Raw genomic sequence first — 18745 nt, forward strand, 5'->3', positions numbered from 1 at the left:
GATTTGAAAGACAGATTCTTCTAATAAAATGATTGCATACCTATTTTAGCGTTTTTCTGAAAAATTATTAGAAATGAAGAAATTAGCCCTGGAAATTGGACAAATTTCTTTTAACAAAATTCAGCTCTTTGGGACAAAATGCTTATATCTCTGAAACCAGAAAAGTTAGAGATGTGAAATTTAAAATGGGGGTTCTTCTAATAAAATCATTCGATACCTGTTTAAGGGTTTTTCTGATAAAATTATTAGAAATGAAGAAATTAGCCCTGGAAATTGGACAAATTTCTTTTAACAAAATTCAGCTCTTTGGGACAAAATGCTTATATCTCTGAAACCAGAAAAGTTAAAGATGTGAAATTTAAAATGGGGGTTCTTCTAATAAAATCATTCGATACCTGTTTAAGGGTTTTTCTGATAAAATTATTAGAAATGAAGAAATTAGCCCTGGAAATTGGACAAATTTCTTTTAAAAAAATTCAGCTCCTTGGGACAAAAGGCTTATATCTCTGAAACCGAGAGAGTAAGAGATCTTAAATTTGGAAGACAGGTTCTTCTAATAAAATGATTGCATATCTATTTTAGCGTTTTTCTAAAAAATTATTAGAAATAAAGACATTAGCCCTGGAATTTGGAAAAAGTCATTTAAAAAAATGTCAGCTTCTTGGGACAAAATCCTTATATCTCTGAAACCAGAAAGGTTAGAGATGTGAAATTCAAAATGATAGTTTTTCTTATAAAATCAGTCCATATCTGTTTTATTGTTTTTTCTGAAAATTTATTAAAAATTAAGAAATAAGCCCTGGAAGTTGGAAAAAGTTCTTTAAAAAAAATCAGCTCCTTGGGACAAAATGCTTCTATCTCTGAAACCAGAAAAGTTAGAGATGTGAAATTTAAGATGGTGGTTCTTCTAATAAAGTCATTCGATACGTATCTTAGGGTTTTTCTGAAAAATTATTTCTCTAATTTCCTAGATTTTTTCTATTAGAATTATTCTATATATAACTATATAACTATTCCTAGATCTATTTCTCTAGATTCCTCTAATAAAATAACTGGATACCTATTTTAGCGTTTTTCTAAAAAATTACTAGAAATAAAAAAATTATCCCTAGAAATTGGACAATTTAAAAAAAAAATCAGCTCCTTAGGACAAAATGCTTATATCTCTAAAACCGAGGAAGTTAGAGTTCTGAAATTTGAAAGACAGGTTCTTCTAATAAAATGATTGGATACTTATTTTAGCATTTCTCTGAAAAATTATTACAAATGAAGAAATTATCCCTGGAAATTGGACAATTTAAAAAAAAAAATCAGCTCCTTAGGACAAAATGCTTATATCTCTGAAACCGAGAAAGTTAGAGTTCTGAAATTTGGAAGAAAGGTTCTTCTAATAAAATAATTGGATACCTATTTCAGCATTATTCTGAAAAATTATTACAAATGAAGAAATTATCCCTGGAAATTGGACAATTAAAAAAAAATATTTCAGCTCCTTAGGACAAAATGCTTATATCTCTGAAACCGAGGCAGTTAGAGATCTGAAATTTGAAATGGTGGTTCCTCTAATAAAATCATTCGATACATATCATAGGGTTTTTTTTTAAAAATTATTAGAAATGAAGAAATTAGCATTAAAAATTGGACAAATTTCTTAAAAAAAAATTACAATTCCTCGTAACGAAATGCTTATATCTCTAAAACTAAAAAAGATAAAAACATGAAAATTAAAATATAAGTTCCTCTAATAATTTCGTTAAATACCTGTTTCAGCGTTTAGTCCAAAAATTAATGAAACCAAATAAATTATCCTAGTAAATACCCAAAAAAAAAACAATGAAAATCCTAGGAACAAAAGGTCATAACTCTGAAACTAATAAAGCTAGAGACAGGAAAATTCGACCACAAATTCCTCTGAAACAAACCCACTGAACACCTAATTTAGCACTTTTCCCAAAAATCTTTTAAAATGCGAATTTCACTAAACACGAACCCATTATAAGGAAGCATACATAGTAGAGGCATACGCGCATAACTTTTATGTACGCGATAAATTTTAAAGGGCCCCAAGGCGACTGAAACAACTGTTCTTTGAAAAATCATAAGAGATCGTCTCCTTCTGCGAAAAGCTACCTGCTAGTCAAATACGGTTATTACAAGGAAGGGTTCATTTATTCATTTTTTTATGTTAAGAATGACTTTATGAAAATATATTAAGGCAGTCAATATTTGACTTCTCTGGATCTGGAAATTAGTAGAAGTAAATAAGAAACGTAAGCTGGATAACTTGGAAAGTCTTTCTATGTCTTTGGACTTATGAAAACATATGAAAGCAGTCGGTACTTGACTTCTCAGGACATGGAATTGAAGCTTCTCACTTAAGAGTAATTTACAAAAAAAAATAAAAATTCCACTCTTTGCCCACTTTTTCCTCAACTTTTAATAGCCTCCGAACCTCCTCGTACACGTCGATATTGAGATCAAAGATCAAAGCGTAGGTTTTTGCTCTTTTTCTCTTATTTTTCCCTCCTGCGAATAATATCTTAGCGGACCGGCGAAATAAAAGAAGAGCAAAACGAACGGATGGACGGACGGATGGTGGTCGTGGCTGGCGAGTCCCGAAAGTTGCGTGGGCTTAAAAAAAATGAGAGATATTTAAGAAAGACGGATGGTAACATCGATCCTTATCAAATAAGAAGCGCATTTCGCTAAATGATGATGTGCAAGTTAAAGTGCCTATAAAAATAAGATTTCAGATTGTAAAATATTTTATCCATTATTTAAAGATGACATCGGGTTAAGTCGGTTAAGGATCTTGTTTTATTATGCGGCCCCGAAGATCGGGATCGGACTTAAATCACGTGGGTGATCTTTAAACTAGTTTGACCCTGGATAACTTGAAAAGTTATGCTTGGACTGTTTTGCTTCTTTAATAATATTTATAGGATATTCTTTTGTGAATCTACTGCAATTTGTTTCATATTTTTATCTTCAGTCGTTTTAAAAATATTTCACTTTTAGTAGAAGTAAATTTGGCAAAAGCAATACTCCTTGGGTGAATTTGAAGCTGAATAACTTGAATTATTTTGCTTAAACTGTTTTGCTTCTTTAATAACATTTATAGTATATTCTTTTGTGAATCGATTGCAATTTATTTCATATTTTAAGCTTTAGCCGTTTTGAAAATATTTCACTTTTAGTAGAAGTAAATTTGGCAAAAGCAACACTCCTTGGGGTGTTAGCTGGATTTGAAGCTGAATAACTAGGCAAGTTTTGCTTGGACTGTTTTTTTTCTTAAACAACATTTGTAAATTGTTGTTTGCTAAATCGAATGCAATTTATTTCATATTTTTATCTTTAGTAGTTTTGGAGATACTTCAGTTTTAAGAATAAAAAAAAGAAATCCTCCTTAAGGGACTTCATTTAAATGTGATGAAGTGAGTGAAAACAAATAAAACATGGACAGTACTAACTGCATTAAGGGGTGATTTATGATTGGAACATCATTCACACAAAAGAAAACAACATTTAAACTCATAGGCGTGTCAAATTTGTTTAAATTTGAATTGGGGCAATACCGTTTGCACGATAAGGATACTTTCCTTTAATAAAATAATGAATTTTCTATAAATTAAGGATGGTCACTGGGGTACATTTTTTTTTAATTTAAAATTATAAAGTGGGTCAGTACAGTTTGCACGACAATGACACTTTCTTCTAATAAAAAGACATTTTTAAACATGATAACAGTTAAGGATAGAAAAGTAATTGGAAAAAAAAATGAGCCAGTACTAACTGCATGATAGTCCTTTACTATTTTAAAATCGAAATTTCTTATGGAAACTTAAGGGTGATTAATGGAGGAATTAAAAAAGAAATTTGAGTGGGTCGGTACAGTTTGCACGATAAGGACAATTTTTTGCAATAAAAACAATTGTTTGTAAAAGATTACATTTAAGGGTGGGAAATTAAAAAAAAAAATTGGGCCAGTATTGACTGCATGATAGCGAAACCCTCGAATATTTTAAAGAATTTAATTCCTTATCGACTTGCATTAAGGGTAGTTACTGGCGTACATTTTTTTTAATAAAATTAAAAGTGGGTCAGTACAATTTGCATGATAAGGAAACTGTCCTCTGAAAAAATTAGGATAGGATACTCCTTATATAAAGTCAATTATAATAAGTTACTAAGCGTAAATAATGTTACAAAAATGAAAATTGGGACTATACTGATTGCATTATAGAGACTTTATTTTTGTATTAAATTAAAATTAGGCCTATACAAATGGCCCGATTGAAAACTCTTTTTTTTTTAGATAATTTATTTAATTTAAGAAACTTTAATTAAAATTGGGCCAAAACTGATTGCATGATGGTGAGATCCCCTAGTATTAAAAAATAAACTCCTTATGGTGGGCTTCATTTATTAGTACTCATTGGCGTATAAAATTCAAAATGAAAATTGGGTCAGTACTGCTTGCATGGTAGGAAAATTTTCCTGTTAGAGAAAAATACAGTTTAACACCTTAAGGCCTTAATTGGGTACTTAGTTTTAGTAGAAGTAAATTTGGCAAAGAGCAACACTCTTGGGGTACGGTTTTGGAGCTAAATAACTTAAAAAGTTTTGCTTCTTAAACAATACTTGTATAATATTCTTTTCTGAATGGAATGCAATTTGTTTCATACATTTAGCTTTTGTAGCCTTGGAGATATTTTAATTTTAGTGAGTGTAGGTTTTTTGAACACTCTTAGGGGGTTAATTAAGTTTGAGGATCGATAAAACGGAAAGTTTTCATTGGACTGTTTTATTTTATAAATAATATACTTAGACTATTTTCTTTTGAATCGAAAGCAATTTATTTCATATTTTTAGCTTTAGTCGTTTTGGATATATTTTAATTTAAGTAGAAGTAAACTTGGCAAAAAGCAACACTCCTTGAAGGGTATTAATAGGGTTTAAAGCTTCATAACTTGTAAAGTTTTGCTTGGCCCGTTTTGCTTTATGAACAATATTTGTACAATATTCTTTTCTAAATTAAATACAATTTATTTCACATTTTTTGCTTTAGTGACCCTAAAGATATTTCAGTTTTAGTAGAAGTAAATTTGGCAAAGAGCAACACTCCTGGAAGAATTTAAATGAGTTTGAAGCTGGATAACTTGAAAAGTTTTGTTTCAACTGTTTAGCTTCCTAAGTATTACTTGTAAAATATCCTTTTCTTAATTGTACCCAATTGGTTTCATATTTTTAGCTTTACTCGTTTAAGAGATATTTGATTGTAAGTGGGAGTAGGATGGATGCAGATGAACACACTTTGGTGACAAATGACAGATGATTAATGACGGATAAGAATGACAGATCTACAATCCTTAAGCAACTCGGAATCTTTATATAAAATCGCAATTGAGGATACAACTTTAATTAACTTGAAGCAAGAAGTGGAAGAAGTCGAAAAGAGTCAAAGTGATGAATTAGACATTCTTCGGAAAATGATCGAAGAAAATCGTTATTTTTCTCATTTTTAAATGTAATAACTATTAAAATGAAACGATCGGATATTTTGAATACTTTTATGGGTCTTTTGCAAGATTTCGATTATTAAGAACCAAAAAATTCACTGTTTTAAAAGAGAAGCATTTTTTTTCTTACAGGTACTTCTGCCATAAGAATTGAAATACCTGAATTTTTAGTTTCGTCAGAAATTACTAGGAGTGGCTTTAAGGTATCTCAGAAATCAATAATTGCACAATTTAGACTACTGGTTTTAAAAGATAATCACTTGCCAATAAGAGATAAATTATTTTGTTTCTTACAGGCACTCTTGGAATGAAAAATGCAATATCTTGACTTTCAGGGAATGGATTTTGGTCATTTCTTTTGCAAAGGCTAACAAAGTCTATAGAGTAGTTCATAAATTAATAACTGCAAAATTTTGACTATTAGAACCCAAGATATTCACTTGCCAATAAGAGAGAAATTATTTTGTTTCTTACAGGCACTCCTGGAACAAATTTTCTAATTTCTTGACTTGTAGTCAATGAATTTGAGTAATTTCTTTTGAAGAAACTAAAAAAAGCTTCAGAATATTACATTGTTCAATAATTTCAAAATTTTAATCAGTAGAACTTAAGCATTGGCGTGCCAAGAAGTGGCCAAATTAATTTGTTCCTACCCGTTACTCTTGTCATAAGAATTCCAATTACTACCTGAAAAAACCCAGAAACGACTGCATATTTCTGAAAGAAACTTTAAATGCCTGAAAGAAACTAAAATACCTAAAAGTGGCATGAAAACCAAAAATGGCTTCAGTTGCTTGAATGACATTCAAATTTGCTTCAAGTACTTGGAAAATCTCAAAAATAGCTTTGGGTGTCTTGTGGAAAAAATAATCAGATAGAGTCAGTCACTTGGAATATTTTCTTATTTCGTTCTCACTTACGTAAAGGGATTCCTGATGATGGATTTGAAGGTAAAAACGCGATTCTAAGTTCAGGATTTGGGTAGTGAGGGCAACTTTAGTTAGTAGAGCGATTTTTTTGTCATTTTTTTTAGCAAATTTTCAGTCTAAATAAAAATATTTTTATGAAATAATTGGGATATTCTCAAAAGGTTTTTAGGCCAAAAAAGGTCATTTCATGTCCAATGATTTCATACACGAACGTTTGTTGTACCTCAAAAACTTTCTGAGTTTGAGGCAATTTTATCCGCCAAGGTCCAAGTGTCTTCAAATTTGAAGTATTCGGAACACTTTTTTAATGTTATCGGACCCTTTTGGGCATAACTTTAGAACCACTGGGAATATTGTCATACTTCTTTCACATTTATATAAAGGCGCTCCTGACAATCGGTTTGAAGGTAAAAACTCGATTTGAAGTTAAGGATTTGGCTGGTGAGGGCAATTTTGGTTGGAGTTGGAGGGCAATTTTTTTGACATATCTCCTTCCGGATCCAATGCCATTCCAATCTATGCATGATATCTTCCAAGCAGTTGAATTAATTTCTGTGCTCTTCCAGGAATTTAAAGTCATTTTTAAGTTTTTCCAGGCAGTCGAGTTAATTTCTGATTTCTTCCAGGAAATTGAAACTGTCCGTGATTTTTTACAGGAATTTGAAATAATTTTTGAATTCTTCCAGGCAGTTGAAGTCATTTTCTAATTTCTTTCAGATTAAAATTCATTAACTCTTCCAAAAAATATGACTGGAAAAGGTCAGAATAGGTATCAACTGTCTGGCAGGCAACACTCCAGAAATGCTCCGTTACTACCTGAAAAAACCCAGAAACGACTTTCCTTCCTATTTCTGAAAGTAACTTTAAATGCCTGAAAGAAACTAAAATACCTAAAACTGGCATGAAAACCAAAAATGGCTTCAGTTGCTTAAATGACGTTAAAATTAGCTTCAAGTGCTTAGAAAATCTCAAAAATAGCTTTGGGTGTCTTGTGGAAAAAATAATCAGATAGAGTCAGTCACTTGGAATATTTTCTTATTTCGTTCTCACTTACGTAAAGGAATTCCTGATGATGGATTTGAAGGTAAAAACGCGATTCTAAGTTCAGGATTTGGGTAGTGAGGGCAACTTTAGTTAGTAGAGCGATTTTTTGTCATTTTTTTTAGCAAATTTTCAGTCTAAATAAAAATATTTTTATGAAATAATTGGAATATTCTCAAAAGGTTTTTGGGCCGAAAAAGGTCATTTCATGTCCAATGATTTCATACACGAACGTTTGTTGTACCTCAAACACTTTCTGAGTTTGTGGCAATTTTATCCGCCAAGTTCCAAGAACCCTTAAATTTGAAGTATTCGGAACACTTTTTTAATGTTATCGGACCCTTTTGGGCATAACTTTAGAACCACTGGGAATATTGTCATACTTCTTTCACATTTATGTAAAGGCACTTCTGACAATGGGTTTGAAGGTAAAAATTCGATTTCAAGTTAAGAATTTGGCTAGTGAGGGCAATTTTGGATGGAGCAATTTTCTTGACATATCTCCTTCCGGATCCAATGCCATTCCAATCTATGCAGGATATCTTCCAAGCAGTTGAATTAATTTCTGTGCTCTTCCAGGAATTTGAAGTCATTTTTAAGTTTTTCCAGGTAGTCGAGCTAATTTCTGATTTCTTCCAAGAAATTGAAATTGTCCGTGATTTTTTACAGGAATTTGAAATAATTTTTGAATTCTTCCAGGCAGTTGAAGTCATTTTCTAATTTCTTTCAGATTAAAATTCATTAACTCTTCCAAAAAATATGACTGGAAAAGGTCAGAATAGGTATCAACTGTCTGGCAGGCAACACTCCAGAAATGCTCCTTTACTACCTGAAAAAACCCAGAAACGACTTCCTATTTCTGAAAGTAACTTTAAATGCCTGAAAGAAACTAAAATACCTAAAACTGGCATGAAAACCAAAAATGGCTTCAGTTGCTTAAATGACGTTAAAATTAGCTTCAAGTGCTTAGAAAATCTCAAAAATAGCTTTGGGTGTCTTGTGGAAAAATAATCAGATAGAGTCAGTCACTTGGAATATTTTCTTATTTCGTTCTCACTTACGTAAAGGGATTCCTGATGATGGATTTGAAGGTAAAAACGCGATTTTACGTTAAGGATTTGGGTAGTGAGAGCAACTTTAGTTAGTAGAGCGATTTTTTGTCATTTTTTTTAGCAAATTTTCAGTCTAAATAAAAATATTTTTATGAAATAATTGGGATATTCTCAAAAGGTTTTTAGGCCAAAAAAGGTCATTTCATGTCCAATGATTTCATACACGAACGTTTGTTGTACCTCTTTCTGAGTAAGAGGCAATTTTATCCGCCAAGGTCCAAGTGTCTTCAAATTTGAAAATTTTGTTAATTTAAATATAAGATATAGCCGAAACCGTTTTACAAAAGTGAGTTTCAAGAAAAACGCTCATTAATATTCAGCACAAGTTTTTCAGTACTGAATGTTACATCGTGTACTCTTACTATCATTTGGAAATTTACTTATAATTCTACATTTTTCTGAATTCTCGAGTACATTTAAGCAACAAATAAAAAAAACGATTTTTTTAAATGCAAAGGTAAATTAAAATAGGTGTACCTGTACTACTTTGCTCCCTAAATAATAACATTTCAGAAGTATCATTTTCTCAACCCAAATTTTTTAACTTTAGTGGTTTTTAAGTGATCGGAGTTTAATTAGGTATTTTTGGTTAAGGATCCTCCTAGAGTCTCAACTAAATTGGAAAGGTGTACCAGGACTATTTTGCACCCTTAGGAGCACTTGAAGGGCATCCTTTCCTTAACCTGATCCACTTCAGTTAACACTATTATCTTAATAGCTTTTTTAAGCATTTTAATAAGAGTGTGACCAATGTCGCTTTTACATATAGACATGCCGGCATAATCGACTTGACAATTTCCGAAAACCTTCAATCCAGCTCGTCCCGTTAACCGGGTCCATTGTATACGAAAACGGATAAATTCGGACGTATAGCAGCGCAGATTTTTATCGATTTGAGACGGTTCTGTCTGTAGGCCTGTGACCGAGGTGCCATTTTACGTGTAGCGGTACCACATATCCGTACCGCCGTACAGTGTTAGAGAGAAAGGTAATTGCTACGAAGAACATATAGTTTATTACCAATTTAACTTCTTGGGGTCCATTAATGAGGATAAATCAAAAGGACCATTAAGATCTGTTCCGAGTGATATTTTTGCGCAAAAATCATTTATTGTCGATGAAACTTTTTTTTTAACCGAAGGTTTTTAGCCTTGGAGCCGTAAAAAAATTCTACATAATAAAGTAAATCCATCAAAGATGTATGAAACCGCTTATAGGTAAAACGCACCAAAGCGCTACGTTTATGGGCAGAACGCATAAAAACGGTCGTGCTCTCCTTAGCTGAAGCATTAAATTAAATACGAAATACTCATTGGTGTGTTTCTTTAATGTTGATATTATGTTAAAAGTTTTTTTTTCTTGTCGGAGGCATTACAAAACAATGACGGAATACATATATAAGCTTCTGTTAGTATTTTTTCCGCTTATCCGAGCATCACTTGACGGATAGACAACCGGGGGAAACGAGAGCACAATAAACTATTAATATTTATGGTGCTCTCTGGTATACCTTTAGAGGAATTAGTTTAATTGCACAAAAAGTTATATTGATTTTAAGAGCAGCACTAGAACTGATCAAGAAGAAGAAGAAGCAGAGGAGTGCCAATGAGAGAGTCTAATTGAGAGACAGAAGTAAAATGCAGCAAGAAGATGATGATGAAGATTCTGAATAACTTGAACAAATTAATTTGCATCTTATTGGCGCATTTGCAGTTATTGATTATAGATAACTCTGAAGACGTTTCAAAAGAAATTACGAAAATCCATGCACTAAAAGTCAAGAATTTAGAGTCTTGATTTCAGGAGTGCCTGTAAGAAAAACAATATTTGTCTCTTATTGGCAAGAGAACAACTTGGGTTCTTAGAGTCTAAATTTTACAATGATTGATCAATGTACTACTCTGAAGACTGAAATGACTTAAATCGATTCACTAAAAGTCATATTTTTTGAAATTTTATTCCAAGTGTTCTGTTCTTGTCGTCATCTCAATTTCACTTTATTGATTAGTTTAATACTTAGTTTGATTTAGTTTAGTTCTATAAGTTATATTCTTAAGTGCATTCAAAGATGCTGTTAATATTTTGTTGTTTTACATAATGAATGTTGAGATTTGCCTTATTTCCTCGCCTCTCCCTATAATATTTCTTTACTTGCTATTCTTTACTTTTACTACAAACCTGGTACATACCCAAATAATACGTCACACGCAAGTACCGAAAAGACTGATGCGGGGAATCGAGGTGAAAAACACTCGGTACTAGATCGTCTTACTGTTAATAACCATTTTCTACGACCAGTGTTCGCGCGGCCTTCCGCAAAAACCTCCTGTGTTATCCTGATCCTGACTGACCCCTAGGTAAGTCTTTTTACTTTTAATTTAATTCAATCACTTTCATATTTTTCGTGCTAAGTCAGCAGGCTGTGGTGCAAAACCGTCCAAAGGTACATGAGCCATCGCAACCTATAAATTTTACAGTCTATAGGGCCTCAATTGATTAGAACCCTTTTCTAATCAATGGCACCCTATTAAACACCAAGAGTGCCTGTAAGGAACAAAATAACTTGTCTCTTATTGGCACATCAATAACTTGGGTTCTTACGGTCATAATTTTGAAATTATTGATTTATGGACTCCTCTAAAGGCTTTTTTAATTTTTTCAAAAAAATTACCAAAATCCATTCACTAAAAGTCAAAAAATTAGAATTTTTATTCCAGGAGTGCCTGTAAGAAAAAAATTGTCTTTTACTGGAAAGTGAATATCTTGAGTTCTAGTGGTGTTTCACTAGTAAGTGGTCAAAATTTTCGGCTATTTTTCCAAGGCCTGGGAATTTGGAATTTAAATTCGTGATATTTGTGGGTCCAAGATCACCGATTCAAAACCCTTGATATCACAGTGTACATACGTATAATTGACTGAAATATTAAATCACTGATTATATTGGAAAGTTTTTACCTAAATCAGGCAGCATAATTTAAGATAAAGTTTTTATAAAGTAGTTTTATTAGTAGCATATTTTAATTAAATATTAAAATATTATGTTGGGTGTATTGTTTTCAGGGGCAACATATAAAATGCATTTGTGGCATTTTAGCTATCGCTAATTTTATCAAGATATTGGAATTTTTATGCCAGGAGTGCCTGTAAGAAACAAATTATTTTGTCTTTTATTGGCACGCCCATGTCTTGGGTTCTAGCAGTCAACATTTTGCAATTATTGACTATAGACTACTCTGAGGACTTTTTTAGTCTTTTTAAAAGAAATTACGAAAATCCATTCACTAAAAGTCAAGAATTTAGAGTCAGGAGTGCCTGTAAGAAAAACAATATTTGTCTCTTATTGGCACATCAATAACTTGGAATAAAACTATAAATTTTAATATATTACCTTAAGAAACATCTTTAAAACAAGCTAAAATACCAAACAAAAAATACAAACTTTGAAGTGCTATCATTAATAATAATGCCATAATTTGTGGATTGTTTAATGTGTTTTATATATTTATATCGTACTCACTCATGCACTTCTACTTATTTACTAATTAATACAGCAGCCCCACTGTACTCCATTCCCTATTACCCACGTTTAAACTTGAACTAAAGAATCCTAGAAATATTTCTGTTTCTGCTGTTTTTTTATTTTTGACCCCATCCAACAACTATCCCCAAAATCTTCATCTATCACACTGTGCCTTTTATAAGCATATCGCATAGCTTTTTCCATCTAAAATATAAATACCTAACAAAACAAAGTCCTATATTAGTAAATATAAAGGTCAGAGATGCCAGAATTTTGAAATTATTATTATACAGTCAGAATTTTAAAATTATTGATTTATGGACTGCTCTAAAGATTATTGAAGTAATTAAAAGTCGAGAAATTGGAATTTTGAATCCAAAAGTGTCTGTGAAAAACAAAATAATTTGTATTTTATTGACACGACAACGTCTTGGGTTGTAGTAGTTAAAATTTTACAATTATTATTATCTATGGACTATTTACTCTGAAGCGTTTTTTTGTCTTTTCAGCAAAAACTAGTAAAATCCATTTACTAGAAGTCAAGATATTTGAATTTTTATTCCAGGAGTACCTGTAAGAAACAAAATATATTGTCTTCTATTGGCAAGTGAAATGCTTGGGTTACAATAGTCGAAATTTTGCAACTATTGATTTATGGACTACTCTGAAGACTTTTTTAGTTTTTTCAAAAAAAATATTCAATATCCATTCACTAAAAGCTAAAAAATTGGAATTTTTATCCTAGAAGTGCCTGTAAGAAACAACATATTTTTATTTGCAAGTGACTATCTCAGGTTCTTGTAGTCAAAATTTTGCAACTATTGACTTATGGACTACTCTAAGCATTTTTAATTTCTTCAAAAAAAATATTAAAATCCCTTAATTAAAAATCAAAAAATTATAATTTTTATTCCACGAGTTTCTGTAAGAAAAAAAAATTTCTTTTACTGGAAACTGCACATCTTGGGTTCTAGTAGTACAAATTTTGCAATTATTAATTTATGAACTATTCTGAAGATTCTTTTAGTCTATTCAAAAAAAATAACTAAAATCCATTAACTAAAAGCCAATAAATTGGAATTTTTATTCCAGGAGTGCCTGTAAGAAACAAAATATTTTGTCTTTTACTTGCAAGTGAATATCTCCGGTTCTTGTAGTCAACATTTTGGGCCTATTTTTTAAGGGTCTAATTTGGAATTTAAATTCGTGATATTTCAAATTCAAATTCAAATGCTTTATTTGCCCATATATAAAATTATAAAATACAGTTATACATCTAATTAAAATTTTGACAAAAAGAATTAGTCCTCGATTATAAAAACCGTTAATCTGTTGGTACAGACGAAATAACCCTTAAAAATAATTAATTTATATAAAACACATCACAAGGAAACAAATAATAATAATAATAATAACAAAGAAAATTAATTCAGAACGAGAAAACGGGAGAACGGCAGCGGATAGAAGTATTTAAAAGTAATAAAAATGGTGAATAATCGACTAATAAATGAGATAAAACTGTGGACTGTATAAAAAGAGAAATTTTGATATTATTCACCATTGAGCGGCGAAACAAAGGGGCCTTAACGACTTACCCGTGAGGATCTAGTTGGTGGATCTTCGTGCACTTTATAGTTCTCATGAATTTGAGGCGCCTCTGTTTACACTAATTTTGAGTTTGTAAAATTAAGGTACCCGAAAAGATGGTGGTACTTTCAACGAACAAAACGAGAGAGATACTACAGCTTATTGCAATCCAAAATTCTTCGCGCATAGCGCATGTCGCATAGGCCATCCTTTTTTTACTAACGTGCAATGATATATTAAAGTTACTTTATTCATTCCTTGCAATAATCAATTATAGATTAATTTTACTGATATCAATCGCAACAAAAATAATTCTCCATACTATAAAGTATTGACCAAAAAATATTTAAGATCTTAAAAAAAGCAAAAAAGCAAAATGTCGATGTCTACAAGGGGTAAAGACAGTATTCAACTAATGGCAATTAATAATTATTTTTTTTTAAATTTTTCTTTCATTTGTATGACTCCAAGATCATAATTATAAAATTATCTTAAATATTAAATCATTGATTATATTGACGATAAATATTGAAAGGTTCTTACCTAAATTAGGCAGCATAATTAAGGTAAAGATTTTAGAAACTTAAATTGATCTAAGCATATTTTGATAATTATCACTCATTAAATATTAAAATATTATGTTGAGTGTATTGTTTTCAGAGGTAACATAAAAAATGCAGTTGTGGCATTTTAGCGATTGCTAATTATATCAAGATATTGGAATTTTTATGCCAGGAGTGCCTGTAAGAAACAAAATAATTTGCATCTTATTGGCATCTCAATGTCTTAGGTTTCAGCAGTCAAAATGTTTGCAATTATTAATTATAAGCTGCTTTGAAGATCTTTTTAATTGTTTTAAGAGAAATTACTAAAATCCATTCACCAAAAATCAAGAAATTGGAATTCCTATTTAAGGAGTGCCTGTAAGAAAATAAAACTAATTTGTATCTTATTGGCACGTCAATGATTTAGGTTCTAGTAGTCAAAATTCTGCAATTATTGATTATGGACTGCTTTGAAGACCCTTTTAGTTGTTTCAAAAAGAATTACTAAAATCCATTTACCAAAAGTCAAGAAATTGGAATTTTAATTCCGGGAGTGCCTGTAAGAAACAAAATAATTAGCATCTTATCGGTACGTCAATGTTTTGGGTTCTAGTAATCAACATATTACATTTTATTGATGAATGGACTACTCTAAAGGCTAACTGTATCAATTATACTTATTTACTAATTAATACAGCAGCCCCACCGTACTCGGTTCCCTATTACCCACGTTTAAACTTGAACTAAAGAAATATTTAATGCCCTGAGGATGATTGTTTTTTTTTAAATTTCTGACCCTATCCAACAACTATCTCCAGTAATAATGGATATTGCTTTCATACCTCTATTGCTATCATAATAAAATGATTTCAATCAGGTACTACATAGATATCTATAAAATTAAATTTGGCAACTATTTATAAATTACCTGATTTCATATCTTAAAAAATCTTGATCATACTCTAAATAAATATATAAAAAAATCATTAATTTACTGATCTATAATAGCTACAAATATTTCTTTATTGGGGGTCTTTTATATGCATATCGCATAGCTTTTTCCATCTAAAATATAAATACCTAACAAAACAAAGTCCTATATTAGTAAATATAAAGGTTAGAGATGCCAGAACTTTGAAATTATTATTATACAGTCAAAATTTTAAAATTATTGATTTATGGACTGCTCTAAAGATTATTGAGGTAACTAAAAGTCAAGAAATTGGAATTTTGATTCCAAAAGTGTCTGTGAAAAACAAAATAATTTGTATTTTATTGACACGACAACGTCTTGGGTTGTAGTAGTTAAAATTTTACAATTATTATCTATGGACTATTTACTCTGAAGAGTTTTTTTGACTTTTCAGCAAAAACTAGTAAAATCCATTTACTAGAAGTCAAGATATTTGAATTTTTATTCCAGGAGTACCTGTAAGAAACAAAATATATTGTCTTCTATTGGCAAGTGAAATGCTTGGGTTACAATAGTCGAAATTTTGCAACTATTGATTTATGGACTAGTCTGAAGACTTTTTTAGTTTTTTCAAAAAAATTATCAAAATCCGTTCACTAAAAGCCAAAAAATTGGAATTTTTGTTCCAGGAGTGCCTGTAAGAAACAACATATTTTGTCATTTACTTGCAAGTGATTATCTCGGGTTGTTGTAGTCAAAATTTTGCAACTGTTAATTTATGGACTACTTTAAAGGCTTTTTTAATTTTTTTCAAAGAAATTACCAAAATCCATTCATTAAAAATCAAAAAATTGGAATTTTTATTCCACGAGTACCTGTAAGAAAAAAAAATTGTCTTTTACTGGAAAGTGAATATCTTGGGTTTTAGTAGTACACATTTTGGGCCTATTTTTTAAGGGTCTAATTTGGAATTTAAATTCGTGATATTTCAAATTCAAATGCCTGATTTGCCCATATAAAAAATTGTAAAATGCAGTTATACATCTCAATTTTGACAAAAAGAATTAGTTTTCGATTATAAAAACCGTTAATCTGTTGGTACAGACGAAATAACCCTTAAAAATAATGAATTTATATAAAATAAATCAAAAGGAAACAAATAATAATAATAATAATAATAATACAATCAACTAATGGCAATTAATAATAATTTTTTTTTAGTTTTTTTTTATTTCTAAGACTCCAATATCATAACTAAAAAATTGTAATCCTCCGAGTAATATTGAAACGTTCTTACCTAAATTAGGCAGCATAATTAAGGTAGTTTTTTAATTAAGTTTTTATAAAGTAGTTAAACTTTATTATATAGACTTAGTTGCTTTTTATAGGAACTTACATTGATCTAAGCATATTTTGTTTATTATCATTGAATATTAAAATTTTGTGTTGAGTGTATTGCTTTTAGAGGTAACATCAAAAATGACATTTGCAGTTGTGGCATTTTAGATCGAGATATTGGAATTTTTATACCAGGAGTGCCTGCAAGAAACAAATTATTTTGTCTTTCCTCCTTTGAATGTCATTTCAAAGTCATTTTTAGTCATTCCATATTCCGGAATTTTTCAAATTTCACTAAAAAATTATCGTTATTTTATAAAACCTCCCACAAAACTCGCTCAATTTTCAATCATGACGAACGATCCATGCAAATGCACAGAAAACACCTATAAAATTGTTATGGTAAGACATGAAGAATCGGAGTGGAACAAGCTTAAAATATTTCAATTATTGATTCATAGACTGCTCTAAAGACTTTTTTAGTCTTTTTAACAGAAATCAGTCCACTAAAAGTCAAGAAATGGGAATTCTTATTCCAGAAGTGCCTGCGTAAGAAAATAAAAGTAATTTGTATCTTATTGGTACATCAATGTCTTGGGTTTCAGTGGTCAAAATTTTTGCAATTATTAATTATGGACTGCTTTGAAGACCCTTTTAGTTGTTTCAAAAGAAATTACTAAAATCCATTCACCAAAAGCCAAGAAATTGGCATTTTAATTCCGGGACTGCCTGTAAGAAACAAAATAATTTGCATCTTATCGGTACGTCAATGTCTTGGGTTCTAGTAATCAACATTTTACAGTTATTGAGGAAAGGACCAGTCTGAAGGCTCCTTAAGTCTTTTTAAAAGAATTTACTAAAATCCATTCACTAAAAGTCAAGAAATTGGAATTTTGATTCCAGGAGTACCTGTTGAAGCAAAATAATTTGTACCTTATTGGCACGTCTTAATATCTCGAGTTCTAGTAGTCAAAATTTTACAATTAGTAATTTATGGACTACTCTGAAGAGTTCTTCTCCTAAGCAGCAACATTATTAGTCGCAAGACTCACTTTTCACAATTCTTCATTTCTTTTATTAGTGTAAAATAAATGTAGAAATCTTCGTAGTGGCTCTCAAGTAATGCCCAAAAATATCCACCAAGGAATAAAAACTTTATGTTCTTTAACTTAAAAATTCCTTGAGGTACAATAGAGTTTCTTATATGAAACTTTTCAGAAATAAAAGCTGTTTCTTTAAATAAAACCCTTTTAAGAACATTCCAATTATTTCTGGCAAATATCCTCAAGAATAGTGGAAATTGGGGTGAAAACATGCCTCTACCAAGATTGCTCTAACTACACAATATTTTAACTTACAGTCACGTTTTTAACCTCAAATTCATCCTCAGGGACGCCTCTATATAAGTGGGAAAAAATTTCAAGATATTTTTTAATGGCTTCCAAGTTATGCCCAAAAATGCCCCCCAAGGAATAAAAACTTTGATGTTTAATAACGTAAAAAGTCCTTGAGGTATAATAAAATTTCTTGTATGAAACTTTTCAGAAATAAAAGCTCTTTCTTTGATTTCTTTTAAGAATATTATTTTTTTTTGCAAATATTCTCAAAAATAGTGAAAATTTTGTGAGAAAATATGCTCCCACCAAAATTGTTCTAACTACACAAATGTTTAACTGACAATCACGTTTTTGCCCTTAAATTCGTCCTCAGAGACGCCTCTTTATAAGTAGGCAATAAAATGTGAAATACATTTAGTGGCTTTCAAGTTATGCCCAAAAATGTCCGTCAAGAAATAAAAACTTTGATCTTCTTCAACGTAAAAAATCCTTGAGGTATAATAAAGTTTCTTATATAAAACTCGTCAGAAATAAATGCTCTTTCTTTGACTAGAACCCTTTTAATAACGTTCCAATTATTTATTCTAAATATTCTCAAGAATAGTGAAAACTTGCCAAAAGATATCAAACTTGCTTATCTTATCCAGTGACCTTAAAACGATCTCAAGTTTTCTGAATGACTATAAAATAGGAATAAATGCCCCTGGTCTATTCACAGAAATCAATACCAAACATTCCCTCAAGGTGTGGAACAGGTGCGAAAATCTCGAGACATTGTTGTACATTTTTCTTAGAATAGAAGAAACAGAAAGATAACATTTTGGCCTCCTCACTTTGACTCTCTTCGATTTCTTCCACTTCTTGGTTCAGGTAGGTCAAAGTTGTATCCTCGGATTAGGGTTTT

General features: G+C 30.7%; 1 protein-coding gene across 1 annotated transcript in view; it reads right to left on the bottom strand.

Annotated features, from left to right (window-relative positions):
• Positions 1-18745, bottom strand: part of LOC126741222 (protein dachsous) — a 409897-nt gene that overhangs the window by 337728 nt on the left and 53424 nt on the right. The window lies entirely within an intron of this gene.

Source organism: Anthonomus grandis, chromosome 10 (assembly GCF_022605725.1).
Source record: "Anthonomus grandis grandis chromosome 10, icAntGran1.3, whole genome shotgun sequence".
Classification (NCBI taxonomy): domain Eukaryota; kingdom Metazoa; phylum Arthropoda; class Insecta; order Coleoptera; family Curculionidae; genus Anthonomus; species Anthonomus grandis.